Below are 17,681 nucleotides of genomic sequence, written 5' to 3' on the forward strand. Positions count from 1 at the left end.
GAAAAATATTAGATTAGAACAGGCCCCAAAATAATTATTTTGAGAGGTGGACTCATTTGAGAATGGGAATCGTTGGTGCTACGGTTAGGGTCACTGTAGCACTCCAGTTACAATAAAATAGCACCCAAAGTGTTTGTAATTGAGCAACTGAATGTCAAACACTGGAAACTAACTCAGTATATAAATTAGGAATATTTAGTTTGAATAAGATCCCCAAAATTCTGATGCATATCTGAACTATCTAAGCCATTCAAGTCTGTAAAACTAGTGTGAAAATTTCATAAGAACTGGCATTTTCACAAGGTTTCTGATGCTACTTACTCCTGGTAGAAAAAGAAACACAGCAAAAACAGCCTTTTTGAGGCATTTTGGAATGACTTGGGAGGTGGTACGGGGGAGGGGGAGTGGATGCACTGTGCATTGTTCCTCTTGCAGTTTCAAGAATGGTCTCCTATGACTATATTAACTAAATGTGTCTAGAATTCATAGGAAGACAAAAGTGTATCTGTATTAAATTAAGCAAAAGTTGCACATTCAAACACAAAACAAAATAGAAAGGATGACACAGTATTATGGGAGCTGAAATGCAGCTAACAGTTGCTTTTCATATATCTCTCAACAAAGCTCTTTATGTTCTTTTCTTGGACGGAAGAATGTAGTCATAATTACAGAAAAGGAGTATTGTCAATAATTAAAACACTATGAACATTTATCTATCTATCTATCTATCTATCTATCTATCTAGTTATATTTAATTTTAAAAGTTTAAGAATATTAGGGGAACAAATTTAAACTCATACTTCAGATACATGAAGTTCCATAAAATATGGAGGTAATTGTGGTATTATTAATTCCAATGAATAAAGACTGACATTTTGGCCCCTCTGGGAGTTTTATCATTGGCTTAGTGAAGCCAGAGTTTCACTGTTTCTAAATAATGAAGTACAGTACATCATTTATTGGCATTATTAAAATAATGCATTAGGATTACTTTTCCAAAGGGCTCTTACCTTGCCTCTAAACTTGTGCCTAAAACTTGCACACCTGAATCTTTGCATACTCCAGTCAGTGTTTGCATGTGAAAATTGAATAAACATTTCCTAATCACTTTGCATATGCAAATATAATTTGACTGCAATATTCAATATGCAGATCAGTTTACAGAATTTTGGGGGTAAATTTGGCCTACAATAGCTGTACTTTTTTTTGTTATGTGATCCAGTAATCTGAAATGGTTTGCAAAACAAACATTGCTGAGTCAGAATGATACAGACTACATGCTCTACGCCACTGGTTTAGTGGTTGCTAAAATACCTAGTATTATAAAAGTGTTAGACGATAGTTCTTTCATTTTGTTTTGAAAGATTTGCTCCTAAGTTTTAAATATTAGAATACCTTGATATTTTCCAGCTGCTCAAGAAACACTAAATGTATCAATGTATTTTTTGGGGGTGGTGTATGCGAAATTAAGATTTCTTAATGCTGTAAAATGTCTTTCTTGCAAAATAAAAACAATTATTTTAAAGTAGAAGTATGGCATTCGAAGACTCCTTCTTGTTAGTTCCCTTTTGATCACCTCTCTGGTGATCTTGTCCTTTGTTTTTATTTCCTTTTTTTTATACTTTAGTAAGTGTTCATGCTGTTCTGTTTTGTGTTAAATAGTTCTATTATTTTAAGAAACAACAAAATGGAGATAAGACAGATAATAATTTGAAACTGGGGAATGAGAAGAAGATGTAGGTATTCAGGGAACAGGCATATTGAATAGAAGGCCTATTAATTGTCTTTCCTTCCTTAGACACTGGAATATGATTCAGTTAGAGATTAAAGTTGGTGTTTAAAAATAACAACCAAAAAATTTTTTTATGGTCACAGCTGGTCATCTCAGTTTCAGTAAAGGGTATTTTCAAGCCAACAGCAATGATATCAGGGCCAAAGACACCTGCAAAGGCATCTTGACTGCTGACACCAAATTCAGATACTCCCTCTACAGTTTTCTTTGAGAATATTTTGAGTATTCTTATGAAAAGTACTGTTACTTTGCATAAGTATCTATGAGCCCTTTGTTTAATAGATCTTTCACATCAATAGATTTTAAGACCAGAAGGGACCATTATGTAATCTAGACTGACCATCTGTACAACACAGGCCAGAGAATTTCACCTTGTTATTCCTGTGTTGAGTCCAATAACTTGTGTTACACTAAAACAGAAGTTCTCAAACTGGAAGTCAGGACCCCTCAGCGGGTCATGAGGTTATTACATGGGGAGTCGCGAGCTGTCAGCCTCCACCCCAAACCCCACTTTGCGTCCAAGTCTAGTGGTTAGAACAGGAGTCAGGAGCCAGATTCTGTGGTCAGAACAAGAGACAGAGGCCAGATGCCACAGTCAAAGCAAAAGGTCAAGAAACAGAGCCAAGGGTCAGAACCAGGTTACCTGGTGTGAGATAAGGTAGGAGCAAGGTTAGGACCAAGCATGCACAGGAGATATAGCATCCATGGGCAAAAACTTTAAGCTGTCACTGAATTGCTACTGCTGGATTTAAAAGAGGCAGTCTGCTAGGGTGACCAGATAGCAAGTGTGAAAAATCGAGACAGGATGTGCAGGTACCAGGCACTTATATAAGAAAAAGGCATGAATCTTAGCACTGTCCCTATAAGATTGGTACATCTGATCACTCTACAGTCTGCTGACTCTTCTGACCAGTCAGGTGTGTGTAGCCAATCAGGCAGCCTACTTCAGGCCAGATGCCTATTTGGTTGCCTGGAGACTGGCTCCACTGCAGGCCATACTTCCAGGTTGGCTCTGCTGAAGGCTCTGATTCCTGGCATTAGTTTTGGTTTCATTTTTGGGATGTTTGAGTGTGGAGCTAGAAGAGGGGCAACAGAGCCTGCAGAGTCTCTAATCAAACCACACAAAGGGAGACTTTGAACTATTGTGAGATATAGTATTTCGTATTCTGAATAACAGGGAGGAATTAGTAGTGAATCTGAAGGAAGGCAATTTGGATGAAAGTGACCATGAGGTGATAGATGAGAACAGAGGAATAAGAACAATGGACTTTGAAAAGAAAGACTTTCACAGTCTTGGAGAATGGGTAGGTATGGTCTAATGAAAATAAAATCTAAGGGATAAAGGAGTCCAGGAAAGCAGTTTCTTAAGGAGACAATATTAAAGGCACAATTGCAAGCTATCTCAATGAGAATGGAAGATATGAAAAATGATAGGAGGCCAATATTGCTGCATCAGAAGCTTTTTAATGACCTGAAAAATCAACAGGAATCTTACAAAAAGTGGAAACATAGATGAATTGCTAAAGAGGAGTACAAGAGAATAGCACAAGCATCTAGGGACAAAAATCAGAAAAGCTAAGACATAAAATGAGTAACATCTAGCAAGGGACATAAAAGGCAATAACAACTGGTTCTAAGAACACATTAGGAGGGAAGAGAGAGATGAAGAAAAGTGTAGGTCCTCTATTTAGTGGGGGAAGGACAGCTAATAATTGATTACATCAAGATCACTAAGGTATATAATGCCAATTTTGATTCAGTCTTCACTAAGTTCAATACCTGGAAAGATAAAGGAACAAATTATTTTAAAAATCAATTTGTAAGCGCCTAGGGGATAATAGGGCACAAGAAATAGTTTGCATGGACTTGTCAAAAACAAAGAATGCCAAACCAACCTAATTTCCTTCTTTGTCAGGGTTACTAGTCTTGTGGATCAGGGGAAGTGGTAGATGTGATATATCTTGATTTAGTAAGGCTTTTGATATAGTCCCTCATGACTTTTTCATACGTAAAATAGGGAAATGTGGTCTAGATGAAACTAGTATAAGGTGGGTGCACAACTGTTTGAAAGACTACTTATAGAGAATTGTCAATGATTTACTGTCAAACAAGGTAGATGGATCTAGTGGGGTTCTGTAAGTGTCAGTCCTGGGTTTGATACAATTTAATATTTTCATTAATAAGTTTGACAAGGGAGTGGAGAATGTTTATAAAATTTACAGATAACACCAAGCTGAGAAGAGTTGCAAGCACTTTTGGAAGAGTGGATTAGAATTCAAAATGACCTTGACAAATTGGAGAACTGGTCTGAAATCAACCAGATGAAATTCAAAAAGATATGTGCAAAGTATTTAACTTAGGAAGAAGTAATCAATCAAATGCACAATAACAAATGCATCAAATCAATCAAATGCACAATAACAAAATGGGGAATGACTGACTAGGTGATACTACCGCTGAACATGATCTGGAGTTTATAGTGGATCACAAATTAAATATGAGGCAACAATGTGATACAGGTGTATTAACAGGAGTGTCATATGGAAGACACAGGAGGTAACTGTCCCATTCTACTTGGCACTGGTGAGGCCTCAGCTGGTATACTGTGTCCAATTCTGGGTGCTAACTTTAGGTCAAACTGGAGAGAGTCCAGAGGAGAACAACAAAAGTGATAAAAGGTTTAGAAAACCTGAGCTGTGAGGAAAGAGTTAAAAAACTGGGCACGTTTAGTTCTGAGAATAGAAGACTGAGTAGAGATCTGATTACAGCCTTCAAATATGTTAAGGGCTGTTTTAAAGATGGTGGGGATCAGTTGTTCTTCATGTCCACTGAAGGTGAGACCAGAAGTTATGGTCTTAAACTGCAGAAAGGGATATTTAGGTTAGATATAGGGAAAACTTTCTGACTATAAGGGTAATAGGCTTCCAAGGTAGGCTGTGGAATTACCGTCACTGGAGGTTTTAAAGAAGACGTTGGACGAACACATGTCAGGATGGTCTAGGTTACTTGGCCCCACCTTAGCACAATGGACTGGACTTAATGACCTCTCAAGGTCCCTTCCAGCCCTATATTTCTTTGATTTTGTGTGATCAGGCAGTGCCTGTGCTGCAGAGACCAGGGAATAGGGATGCAGAAAACTAACCTTATGCTCTCTACCTGGAGCCAGCCAAGATCTCCACAGATCTCCGAGCCAGGAAAGGACCTGTCCCACTCAGGAGGATGGGGAAGATCTCAGAGGACATGTAAAGGGTAAATATAGTACCTATTTATAAAAAGGGGAATAAGGACAACCCAGGGACCATTCCTTAACTTTGGTGTCTAGAATGATAGTGGAACAAATAATTAATCAATTTGTAAGGACCTTGAAGATAATACAGTAATAAGTAACAGTCAACATGAATTTTTCAAGAACAAATCATGTCAAACCAACCTAATATCCTTTTTTGACAGGGTAACAAGACTTGTGGATATGGAGGAACAGTGATATATTTCAACCTAAGTAAGGCTTTCGATGCTATCTCACATGATCTTCTCATCAGCAAGTTAGGGAAATATAGCCTAGATGAACCTACTATAAGGTTGGTTCACAACTGGTTGGAGAACTGTACTCGGACTAGTTATCAGTGATTCACAGTCAAACTGGAGGGGCGTATTGAGTGGGGTCCCACAGGAATCTGTCCTGGGTCAAGTTCTATTCAAAGTCTTCATAAATGAGCTGGAAAATGATAGAGGGAGTGCACTTACAAAGTTTGTGAATGGTGCCAAGCTGGGAGGGATTGCAAGAACTTTGGAGGACAGGAATAGAATTCTAAATGGTCTTGACAAACTGGAGAAATGGTCTGAAATAAACTAGATGAAATTCAATAAGGACAAATGCAAAATACTAGACTTGGAAAGGAATAAACAATTGCGAAAATACAAAGCAAGAAATGACTGCCTAGGAAGGAGTACTGCAAAAAAGGATCTGGAGATTATAGTGGATCACAAACTAAATATACGTCAGTAATGTAATACTGTTGCAAAAAAGCAAACATCATTCTGGGATGTATTAGCATAAGCACTGTAAGCAAGACATGAGAAGTAATTCTTCCACTCTACTCAGAACTGATAAGGCCTTAGCTGGAGTACTGTGTCCAGTTCTGGACACCACATTTTGAGCAAGATGTGGACAAATTGGAGGGAGTCCAGAGGACAGCAACAAAAATAATTAAATATCTAAAAAGCATGACCTATGAGGAAAGATTGAAAAAAAGTTTGTTTTTTAATCTGGAGGCGAGAACATGGAGGGGGGACATGATAGCAGTCTTCAAGTACATAAAAGGTTGAACACTGGAACAAATTACGTAGTGAAGTTGTGGAATCTCCATTAGTGGAGATTTCTAAGAACAGGTTAGACGAACACATGTTGGGGATGATCTAGATGAGTGATTTTCAACCTCCAGTCTGCAGATGCCTGGGAGTCCGCAGACTATATCTATGATTTCCAAAGGTATCTGTACCTCCATTTGAAAATTTTTAGGGGTCTGCAAATGAAAAAAGGTTGAAAATCACTGATCTAGACAATACTCAGTCTTGCCTCAGTGCAGGGGACTGGATTAGGTGACTGATCTAGGTCCTACATTTCTATTATGCTATGGCAGGTGTGCCTTTGGACAATTAGAAGAACACTGGAAATGAGCCAACTAAAATTATCCCTCTGGAAAACAATACTTTGAAAGGTAAAAACTTATGGAATGAGTCAACAGTGTGATGCTATTGCAAAAAAAGCAAACATGATTCTGGGATGCATTTACAGGTGTGTTGTGAGCAAGACACGAGAAGTCATTCTTCTGCTCTACTCTGCGCTGGTTAGGCCTCAGCTGCTATATTGTGTCCAGTTCTGGGCACCGCATTTCAAGAAAGATGTGGAGAAATTGGAGAGGGTCCAGAGAAGAGCAACAAGAATGATTAAAGGTCTAGAGAACATGACCTATGAAGGAAGGCTGAAAGAACTGGGTTTGTTTAGTTTGGAAAAGAGAAGACTGAGAGGAGACATGATAGTAGTTTTCAGGTATCCAAAATGGTGTCATAAGGAGAAGGGAGAAAACTTGTTCATCTTAACCAGTTGTGAACCAACCTTATAGTAGGTTCATCTAGGCTATATTTCCCTAACTTGCTTATGAGAAGATCATGTGAGATAGCATCGAAAGCTTTACTTAGGTTGAAATATATCACTGTTGGACATTAGGAAAATCTTCCTGTCAGGGTGATTAAACACAGTGCAATAAACTGCTTAGGGAGGTTGCGGAATCTCCATCTCTGGAGATATTTAAGAGTAGGTTAGATAAATGTCTATCAGTGATGGTCTAGATAGTATCTGGTCCTGCCATGAAGGCAGGGGACTGGACTCGATGACCTCTCAAGGTCCCTTCCAGCCCTACAATCTATGAATCTGTAACAACACAGAGGACATTCAAAGAGAGGCCCCGGATAAATAGAGATGACGGTTGGGAATTTTACACTGGAATAACTTTCTGATGGAAAGTGCAGCTTTTGCAAAATCAAAATTTTGGACAGGAAAATTTCTATATTGATGAAAATTTGACTCTGCACTGGGAAAACTGAAATGGAAAAATTGTTTTGGATTGGTTTGACCCAAATCAGAATATTTCATCTTATTGAACTTACTCTAAATATTTCTTTTTGAATCAGTGAAAAACTAAAAAAAAAAAATGAACTGATTTAGCACATTGCCTTATGGGAGCTGTAGCCCATTGTTTCCCTCAGGATGGGCTCCCTTTAAGACTACATCTCCCACAATACGATGTGGATCAAGCTAGTGACCCATCAGGGAGTCACATGACATGAGGTGGTTTATGGGAGATGGAGCCCAGACATGGAATCTGGTTTCCCCGTTTCCCCTATGGTGTAGGTGGATTATTCCCACTGAAATCAGGATCAGCAGAGGACCCCGGAAGATGGTGAAAACTGAAACTGTGTTTCTGACTTTAGGGGTCTGAAAAGACTACTAGAGTGGCGTGTTGAGGACACCCACATTTTATCTTTGCTGTGCATCAGTATTGAAGACAGACTTGCCTTTTTAGAAGCTTAGAATACATAAGTATTTTAAAATGTGGTATGTATTGCTTTATCTCACCAGATTCTGGGTGTGTCTTTGGAGACAGTGCTATGTAGTTACTGCTGCAACACATGCAGCAGACTCTTCAAAATTTAAAATAAAAAGAAGCATATACTTTCAGCTCTCACTAGCTATGGTGTGAACCTTGAACCCCTAGTTTTTCTTATCTACTTTGGTCAGTATTTCATTATATACCCCAAGGCTATTTTGATACATATGTGAAATGTAAATTGAGATTACTTTTTTGGTGGGTGAAGGGGTGGGGTGTTGTGTTGTTCAGTTGATATGGTGAGTATTAAACTGCTGTAATTTGTATTCGTGCTTGAGAATTGTGATGTCCTCAGTTATATGTGCTAGCTAAGAGCTTGAGATGTATGGATGCATGGAGTGAGCTTGTTGGCATAGAAGCATATTAGAGGATTCTCATCTTTTCCCTTGCTCTGCATGAGATGGCAATTCTAGAGTTATGTATCAACTAATATGTAAGCTTCAGCAGGAATTGAAGAGCCTGAATGATGTTTATTGGTGAAAATAAGGAGAAACTCCATTGATGTCAGTTTTCTATAAGAATAAAGACAATGTAAGGAAGATCAGATTAGGCCCAGGTATTTTGAGATTAAAGTTGCTTCTTAAAAGTTAAGAACTTTTTTCAGGATATATACGGTTTCAGATAGCAATAATTTAAAGTTAGTGAGAACCATTTAATCCATACCCACCTTCCTCCTTGGGCCACCTTGATGCTGAAAGAGGAAAACTCACATTCTGTACTTTTTAAAACAGATTTTTCCGAATAATGTCATACTGCACAAGAAAATATTTAGAACCTGATAACTCTGGTTATTTATATATCTCTTTTTTTATAGTCTACCAAAATTGATCTTTTCTAGAAGAAAAGTTTAATATCTATGAAACCCCATTTTTCCAATGGGAACATGTTTTGTTTGAATTTTTTTGACCAACCCTAGTATTTAGTGTTGTGTATTCATTTCCATGTCCTAGGCAGTTGAGTCAACTGGAACTTAAAACTGTATTTCTCATATGCTTTAATTTCTCATCTACAGCTGCCAGACCACACCCAGTTTTTCACTATGGTTGTCAGAACAGATATTAAAATCTGCAACCAAAGTGCAGAGGTAGTAACTACAATGCAATATAGGTGAGATATTTCCAGGTTTATCTTTCAATATGCAAATCATTCTGTAATCTTAAACTTTATGCTTCACACAAATGATTTCCACTCTGATTAAAGGGTGGGCCTGATTCACAAACTTTGGGTGTATGTCTTTGGATCCGAAGTTTGAGGATGTTCAGATCTGGGTTTTTGGTTTGTCTCATTATTGAGATGAGGTCCATTGCAGATTTTATTCTAACAAAACAAAGAAGATGGATTATATCACTTCAAGTCTATCTAAGAGAAAAGCACATTAGATTTTTTTAATATTTCCAGCAAAATGGATCTTCTCATGCTGACAGTGTGTGTTCTACTTGTCACTTAAGTAGACTTCTGAAAGAATAGAGGCCGGAAAGATTGCAAAATAAGAATTTGGGGGACTTTCCTGATGAATGCTTGTGATAAACACCAGTTTCATATTTGTCACTCTACCTACCCATTCAGAAACTGATGATGCAAAATGGGCACTGGTAGATTTGGAATTGGAGGAGAAAAATGCAGCAATATTGGTGGACTTGACAAATCTAATCCTCTTCCCCAGCCAGGGTTATTTTATTATCTCTTGATTATCTGTCTGTGATTGATCAGGAATTAACATGCATAAAATGAGTACTATCAGACAGTAGCATTTTAGACTTTCCTTAGTGTTTGTAACAGACAAGGTCAGCCAAATATTTGAGAAGGAACTTCTATGCTGGAGGATCTAGTTATTAAATCTGCTGCACAAGTTATCTTCCCTGAAACCCTTGTGGTATCTGACTGGATAGATTAGGTCAGTGCTTCCCAAACTTGGGACGCTGCTTGTGTAGGGAAAGCCCCTGGTGGGCAGGGCCGGTTTGTTTACCTGCACATCAGCAGGTCCAGCCAATCGCGGCTCCCATTGGCTGCGGTTTGCTGCTCCAGGCCAATGGGAGCTGCTGGAAGCAGTGCAGGCCGAGGGACGTACTGGCCGCCACTTCCAGCAGCTCCCATTGGCCTGGAGTAGTGAACTGCGGCCAGTGGGAGATGCGATCGGCCGGACCTGCTGATGCAACAGGTACACAAACCAGCCTGGCCTGCCCCGCCAGGGACTTTCCCTTCACAAGCAGCATCCCAAGTTTTGGAAACATTGGATTAGATTATTGTGTGTGTGTGTGTGTATGGGTGTATTTACCATACACCAAAATTCTGGGAAACCAGTGAAGTTTCATGGTTTTTATATAGATATCTGACTGAAAAAAAACATGAGACTTCCCTGGTCTTCCAGAATTTTGGTCTGTAGTAAATGCTCTCTAAAAAGGAAAAATAACTAAAAACAAGATAAATAAGAAATAGGAAGTAGGTACTTGATTTATCTGTCTAGTAGGTATGGGAGGAATGAAATGTTCTTTTCAGGTTTGGAAGGAACTTGTATAGAACTAAAGACCTACAGTACAAGGAAAAACTTAGTACTAAATTCTGGAAGAGATGCTAATATGAAGATACTGTCAATAAGACTCTGCCAGAGACCCGGGCAAGGGAGCATGGGTAGTGGAATACCCGACTGCTTGCAAATTCCTTCAAAGAAGGAAACTGGCTAGTCCTAAGGTAAAACTATAACAAAGAGAAAGAAGTGGTGGGGAAAGGCTTTGAATAGGGTGCCCCAATGTAGCTTGTAAAGTAGCCATTATGGCAGCCTTAAGAGATTGATAGTGGGATGTCAGCAGACTCAGCAACATAAATTGGTTAAGGATTGTGGTGCTGGAGTGCAAAGTGGAGAAGACAATTGAGAGCCATTGGTCTTGCTTCTACTGTGGAAAAGAGTGCTCTGAAAAAAAAATTTGGGGCTTGCCTAAGTAGTGCATTTGGCCCCACCAGAGGAGGGGAACTAATTTTGGTGCACATATGTGTTGTGGTTTAACTGGCCCATGTGGACCCTCAGGACATGAACTAAAAGTTCCGTTGTGCATGTTAATGCAGTCCTGTTTCAAAGAAACAGAACTACATGAATAGGGAACTTTTGGTGTATGCCAGCAGGGTCCACGTGACAAACTAGTGTACCCTAGAGTTTATACTCCTCTGGAGCAGTGGACTAATGCATCATGTAGACGAGAGCTCCAATAGCTGTGTTAACCTATTTTCAGTTCAGTGATGTAGAGACCAATTGGAAGTGGGGACTCCACATAGAAATGAAAGCTTAAGCTTGAGGCTTTGCAGAAACTGTTTGCCATATTTAGCTCCTGAGGCTACATTAATTTCTATGGAAGTAGGAAAAGAGCTGTGATCTGTGCTCATGTAATAGCTGGGTCAAATTGCTCTTAAAATGGGAACAAGCACTGATTTACGCTTTCTGTCCTGTAGGTGGCTTTGCTGCTGAGTGGAATTCTGCTCAATGAGTTCCTTCTTACTCACCTACTTCCAGCATGGCTTAAATAGCAGAGTTTTCATATGGTCAAGGATAGAACTTTGCTATTTTCAGCACAGAGTTTGACCCAGTTTACTCCCATCTTCTGTTTGTGAATCATCTGTGAACAGACTTAGATTTTTCAGAAATTTCTTCTTTCAAATTTTTTTTGACAAATGCTTTCCGCAAACATATTTCAACATATGGATGACTGTGAGCTATTTGGAACAATCACTGCTTTGAGTATTCACTATTTGTGCTGTGTAGTTGATAACCTGCTAATATTTCTCTTTCCTTAATTGGATGCTTCTCAAATACACTCAGACCTTTCAACACTGCTCAGCAAACACTTCAAGTGTAAAAATGTGTGCAAATATCTGTTTGCACAAGTCTTTGTGATACTTTCTTTTTGTGAAGATTCTTGTGAATAAAATTTCAGTGGCATGAATGCTCACAAAAGGCAACTAAATGGGCCCACAAATACTTTCAAAGTGAAGTAAGAGTTTTTAACTGAATGACAATTCAAAGTTATTTTTGCAGCATTTGACCTGTCAGGACCTCAGTTTTGTGTCATCTGAAAGACCTCACTTTCAGCAGCACAACTCCTAACACCATGTTGAGAGACTGGTTTTGACTCAGAGGAAAGAGTGCCATTTGTTGCACTGACAGCACACTGTACTTCAGCAGCCATCCAAAAACTGACCAGGACCAGTGCTTAACTACAGAGGTCTGATGAGGCCAAAGAACAAAAAGATACAGGAGAAGCAAGTGAAAGAGATTAAATTAAAAGTATGAAACCCTCCAATGCATTATACACCTCTGCCTCGATATAATGCGACCCTATATAACACGAATTTGAATATAACGCAGCAAAGCAGTGCTCCGGGTGGGCGGGGCTGCGCACTCCGGCAGATCAAAGCAAGTTCGATATAACGCGGTTTCACCTATAACATGGTAAGATTTTTTGACTCCCAAGGACAGCGTTATATTGAGATAGAGGTGTAGTAATGTCTTCTTCTTTGATGCACTCTAATTTCTGTCTGAGATGTTAAATATACACATAGGCGTACTGTACATTGACCTGAGAGTGCATATGCAGGTAACAGTTTTAATTGGGCTGTTGATGTTGTTCATTCGGTTTGGTTTGGTCAGTTGCCCTACTTTTAATGAACCATTAGGGCCCAACTCTCCCTTGGGTGCAATTCCCATTGAAGTTGGAGTTCAGATTTTATTTAGAACTTTAATAGCATGTTCAGCAGCATATTTGACTCTTCTGACTATTAGTACTTCTGTATAAAGGCATGGTGTAAATAAAAATGATGTCTTAGTGAGAATATGGCCTTGGTCTGAGTCTGGTTGCCTCATATTATTCTTGTTCCTCTGCTACTTTTCACTTTTTTTTAGATGTTTTGCTAAATTGTAAATAGCAAAAAATCCAGAATGTAGGCACTTTTCCCTAAGTAAATATTGATACATTTTCACAAAATTGTCAATTTTCTCATCATTTGGCAATATTTTATGAGGTGTTCTAAATTCTTAGCACTTGTGGGATTAAGCTACATTTAAGTTCAGTTCTTTTAAGAGCAGTGCTGTCATGGACAAGTGTAAAGGAAGTGGAGGGCTACTTCCTTGTGGATGCACAATTGGGAAGTTGGATCCTTTGTCTTTATAGCATTACGAGTTTCTTTTACCAGAGGGGAGGTCCTCGGGTAAAGTTTTCAAGGTGAACTCATGGGGCCTGATTCTTCATTCTCTTGCACCTTGTGTGGTCACTTACACCTATACAAAGTGGGTGTAAAATGCTACCATTGTAATGTAACTCTACAGTGGTGTATATAATGACACAAGATGCATGGCAGTGGAGAATCAGTCTCATAGAATTTCTGGAACTCTCTAATCCCCTCCAGTCTCCACAAGTGTGTGTTATTTGGCCCCTACCCAGTGTGCTATGAGTACTGCTCTCCAGATCAGGGCACTGGGGAGAGTGAATTGGTAAGGTTGTCTTTGCTAACAACTATGAAAAACAACTGATAAAATATTAATGAGTACAAATCTTTACAAAACAAAAACTATAAACTTTCAGTGCCATGGGCAGCTTTCTGTGAATACGGAAGTTTGAATTGAAAAGGGAGCCTAATGAAGTAATTGGGAAATAAACATTAGAGAACTGAGAAGCCCAAGGCCAGCATTTATATTTTGGATTAAGACTTTTACCCTACTGAAAGAAGATACTGATGCGTTATCAAAAACATATTGTTTTAAAGGGCCCGATTGGGAACAAACAGATAGAGAATTATAAAGAAAAGAAAAACAGATTAGTTACAGATAGTATTGACAATATTAGATACACACAAGATTTGAAAACATTTAGATTGATTTGACATCTATTTCTTCTTTTATTATTATTTATGATTATTATATTGAGGATTAAAGACATGTTGCTACTACTGAAATACCAGATTTAAAACAAAAATATTCCCACGTTTCTTTTTGTTACCTACTTACCTCCACTATCCCAATACACAATCATCCCTCTTATGCAAACCTATGAGACATAGTGGCTAAATGTACACATGTCCTATCTCCTCAATTACGGAACTAGGGCCCCAGTCTAGCAAACCATTTAAGCATGTAAGTACTCCCATTGAAATCACATGCTTAAAGTTAAGCCAGTGTTTAAGTGCTTCGTTGGGTTGGTGCCTAGGTAATACTTATTTTGGGCATCTTTTTCCCTAGGTCAGTGTTTCCCAAACTTGGGACGACACTTGTTCAGGAAAGCCCCTGATAGGCTGGGCCGGTTTGTTTACCTGCGGTGTCCGCAGGTTTGGCTGATCGCAGCTCCCACTGGCCACGGTTCGTTGCTCCAGGCCAATGGGAGCTGCTGGAAGCGACATGGGCCAAGGGACATACTGGCTGCCACTTCCAGCAGCTCCCATTGGCCTGGCGCAATGAACACGGCCAGTGGGAGACGCGATTGGCCGAACCTGCGGACGCGGCAGGTAAACAAACTGGCCTGTCCCGCCAGGAGCTTTCCCTAAACAAGCAGTGTCCCAAGTTTGGGAAACACTGACCTAGGTAATTGGTAGTAAAATAAGATTTGCTTTTCTTTTTTGTAACACTTCGTATATCGGTGGCACCACTTTACACTTTATTATAGTCAATAATTTTTCAAAGTTAATAAATTCATTTACCAGTAAACTTAAAGACAATGCCATCTTTTTCTCATTGAACTGCATGCAGGGGCAGGTCCAGGCTCCAGCATGCCAAGCATGTGCCTGGGGCGGCAAGCCACAGGGGGCGCTCTGCCGATTGCCACGAGGGCGGCAGGCAGGTTGCCTTCGGCGGCATGCCTGCGGAGGCTTCGCTGGTCCCGCGGCTTCAGCGGACCTCCCGCAGGCAAGCCGCCGAAGACAGCCTGCCTGCCGTGCTTGGGGCGGCAAAATACCTAGGTTCAGTGGGAGCAGGACTGAATTAATTAGGCTAGATTTTCAGAGGTATGCCGGCACCTAAAGATGCAGATAGGCATCTAGTCAGATTTCCAAAAGTGCCAAGGCTGGTTAGACATCTAACTCCCATGGCCCCTGGTCCTGAACTAAACACAACAAAAAGATTGTTTTCTCCTAGATAAGACCCACCACTATGGAAAGATGGTGAAATGCAGAATGCAAATTGCAGCTAAATGTGTCTTTTGGTTCTGACTATATTATAATACTTTTATACTATGTAGTAGCTTTAATTATGCGGGATTCATAGATTCATAGACTCTAGGACTGGAAGGGACCTCGAGAGGTCATCGAGTCCAGTCCCCTGCCCTCATGGCAGGACCAAATACTGTCTAGACCATCCCTGATAGACATTTATCTAACCTACTCTTAAATATCTCCAGAGATGGAGATTCCACAACCTCCCTAGGCAATTTATTCCAGTGTTTAACTACGCTGACAGTTAGGAACTTTTTCCTAATGTCCAACCTAAATCTCCCTTGCTGCAGTTTAAGCCCATTGCTTCTTGTTCTATCAAGTTTTCTCCCTCCTCCTGATGACACCCTTTTAGATACCTGAAAACTGCTATCATGTCCCCTCTCAGTCTTCTCTTTTCCAAACTAAATAAACCCAATTCTTTCAGCCTTCCTTCATAGGTCATGTTCTCAAGACCTTTAATCATTCTTGTTGCTCTTCTTTGGCCCTCTCCAATTTCTCCACATCTTTCTTGAAAATCGGTGCCCAGAACTGGACACAATAGTCCAGCTGAGGCCTAACCGGTGCAGAGTAGAGCGGAAGAATGACTTCTCGTGTCTTGTTTACAACATACCTGTTAATGCATCCCAGAATCATGTTTTCTTTTTTTGCAACAGTATCATCACACTGTTGACTCATATTTAGCTTGTGATCCACTATGACCCCTAGATCTCTTTCTGCCATACTCCTTCCTAGACAGTCTCTTCCCATTCTGTATGTGTGAAACTGATTGTTCCTTCCTAAGTGGAGCACTTTGCATTTGTCTTGATTGAACTTCATCCAGTTTACCTCAGACCATTTCTCCAACTTGTCCAGATCATTTTGAATTTTGACCCTGTCCTCCAAAGCAGTTGCAATCCCTCCCAGTTTGGTATTGTCTGCAAACTTATTAAGCTTACTTTCTATGCCAACATCTAAGTTGTTGATGAAGATATTGAACAGAGCCGGTCCCAAAGCAGACCCCTGCGGAACCCCACTTGTTGTACCTTTCAAGCAGGATTGGGAGCCATTAATAACTACTCTCTGAGTACGGTTATCCAGCCAATTATGCACCCACCTTAGAGTAGCCCCATCTAAATTGTATTTGCCTGGTTTATCAATAAGGATATCATGTGAGACCGTATCAAATGCCTTACTAAAGCCTAGGTATACCACATCCACCACTTCTTCCTTATCCACAAGGTTCGTTATCCTATCAAAGAAAGCTATCAGATTGGTTTGACATGATTTGTTCTTTACAAATCCAAGCTGGCTATTCCCTATCACCTTACCACCTTCCAAGTGTTTGCAGATGATTTCTTTAATTACTTGCTCCATTATCTTCCCTGGCACAGAAGTTCAACTAACTGGTCTGTAGTTTCCTGGGTTGTTTTTATTTCCCTTTTTATAGATGGGTACTATATTTGCCCTTTTCCAGTCTTGGAATCTCTCCTGTCTCCCATGACTTTCCCAAGATAATAGCTGGAGGCTCAGATACCTCCTCTATTAACTCCTTGAGTTAATGAATTATTAGTTAGATGTAAACTTAACTTGCTCCATTAGGAGTTTTAAACTGTGCTATGAATTGCTGGAAAGGTCACTTTCCCTAAATTTGCAGTAAGTTCTGAATGTCACAAAGTATGAATTGTCTCCATAAAAATAATGAAGAGGAAAACATACATTTTTATACATTGACTAGAATTACTAATTGTAACTGATAAAATTACAGTTAGAACGTAAGAACGGCCATACTGGGTCAGACCAAAGGTCCATCAAGCCCAGTATCCTGTCCTCTGACCGTGGCCAATGGCAGGTGCCCCAAAGGGAATGAACAGACAGGTTATCATCAAGTGATTCATGCCCTGTCAGTCAATCCCAGCTTATGGCAAACAGAGGCTAGGGACACCATTCATGCCCATCCTTGCTAATAAGCATTGATGGAACTATTGTCATGAATCTGTCTAGCTCCCTTAAATAATTAATTTCTAAAATATAACCTATTCTCATGTTAGTTAGATAAATAACTCCACTTCTATATTAAGCTGTGCATTTAAATATGTTTCATGTTGGTGAGTGCCACTTCTTGACACACTTGTGTGACTGAAAAGGAACATGAGGGGTTCATATGAGCAGTTATATTCCAACCACTTACAAATATCTTCAAGAAGAAGGACTTTAATTTTAGTTCTGATCTGAAAATGTAAATAGTATCATTAGTTCGGTATTTGGTTTTCAGTCTCCTGATAACATTTGCTCAGTTTACAAGAAGTTACTTGGTGTTGGGAATTTGTTTTTAGCTTCCAGCACCTTTAACTCATTCTGGCATCTGAAAGTCAAACTGTGTATATTCTTGTTCTAGCATTATTTAACACTGTCCCAAACAAGGCGCATTATGAGCACTTGCTTCTTCACTACACCTAATAAGAATTTAAATTATACCTAATTTAATTGGGCCAGAGTTATTGCTGATGAACTACAAGCAAGAAAGAACCTGGTTTGACTCTCAGATCCCATGCTGAGAT

Source organism: Gopherus evgoodei, chromosome 3, assembly GCF_007399415.2.
Source record: "Gopherus evgoodei ecotype Sinaloan lineage chromosome 3, rGopEvg1_v1.p, whole genome shotgun sequence".
Lineage (NCBI taxonomy): Eukaryota > Metazoa > Chordata > Testudines > Testudinidae > Gopherus > Gopherus evgoodei.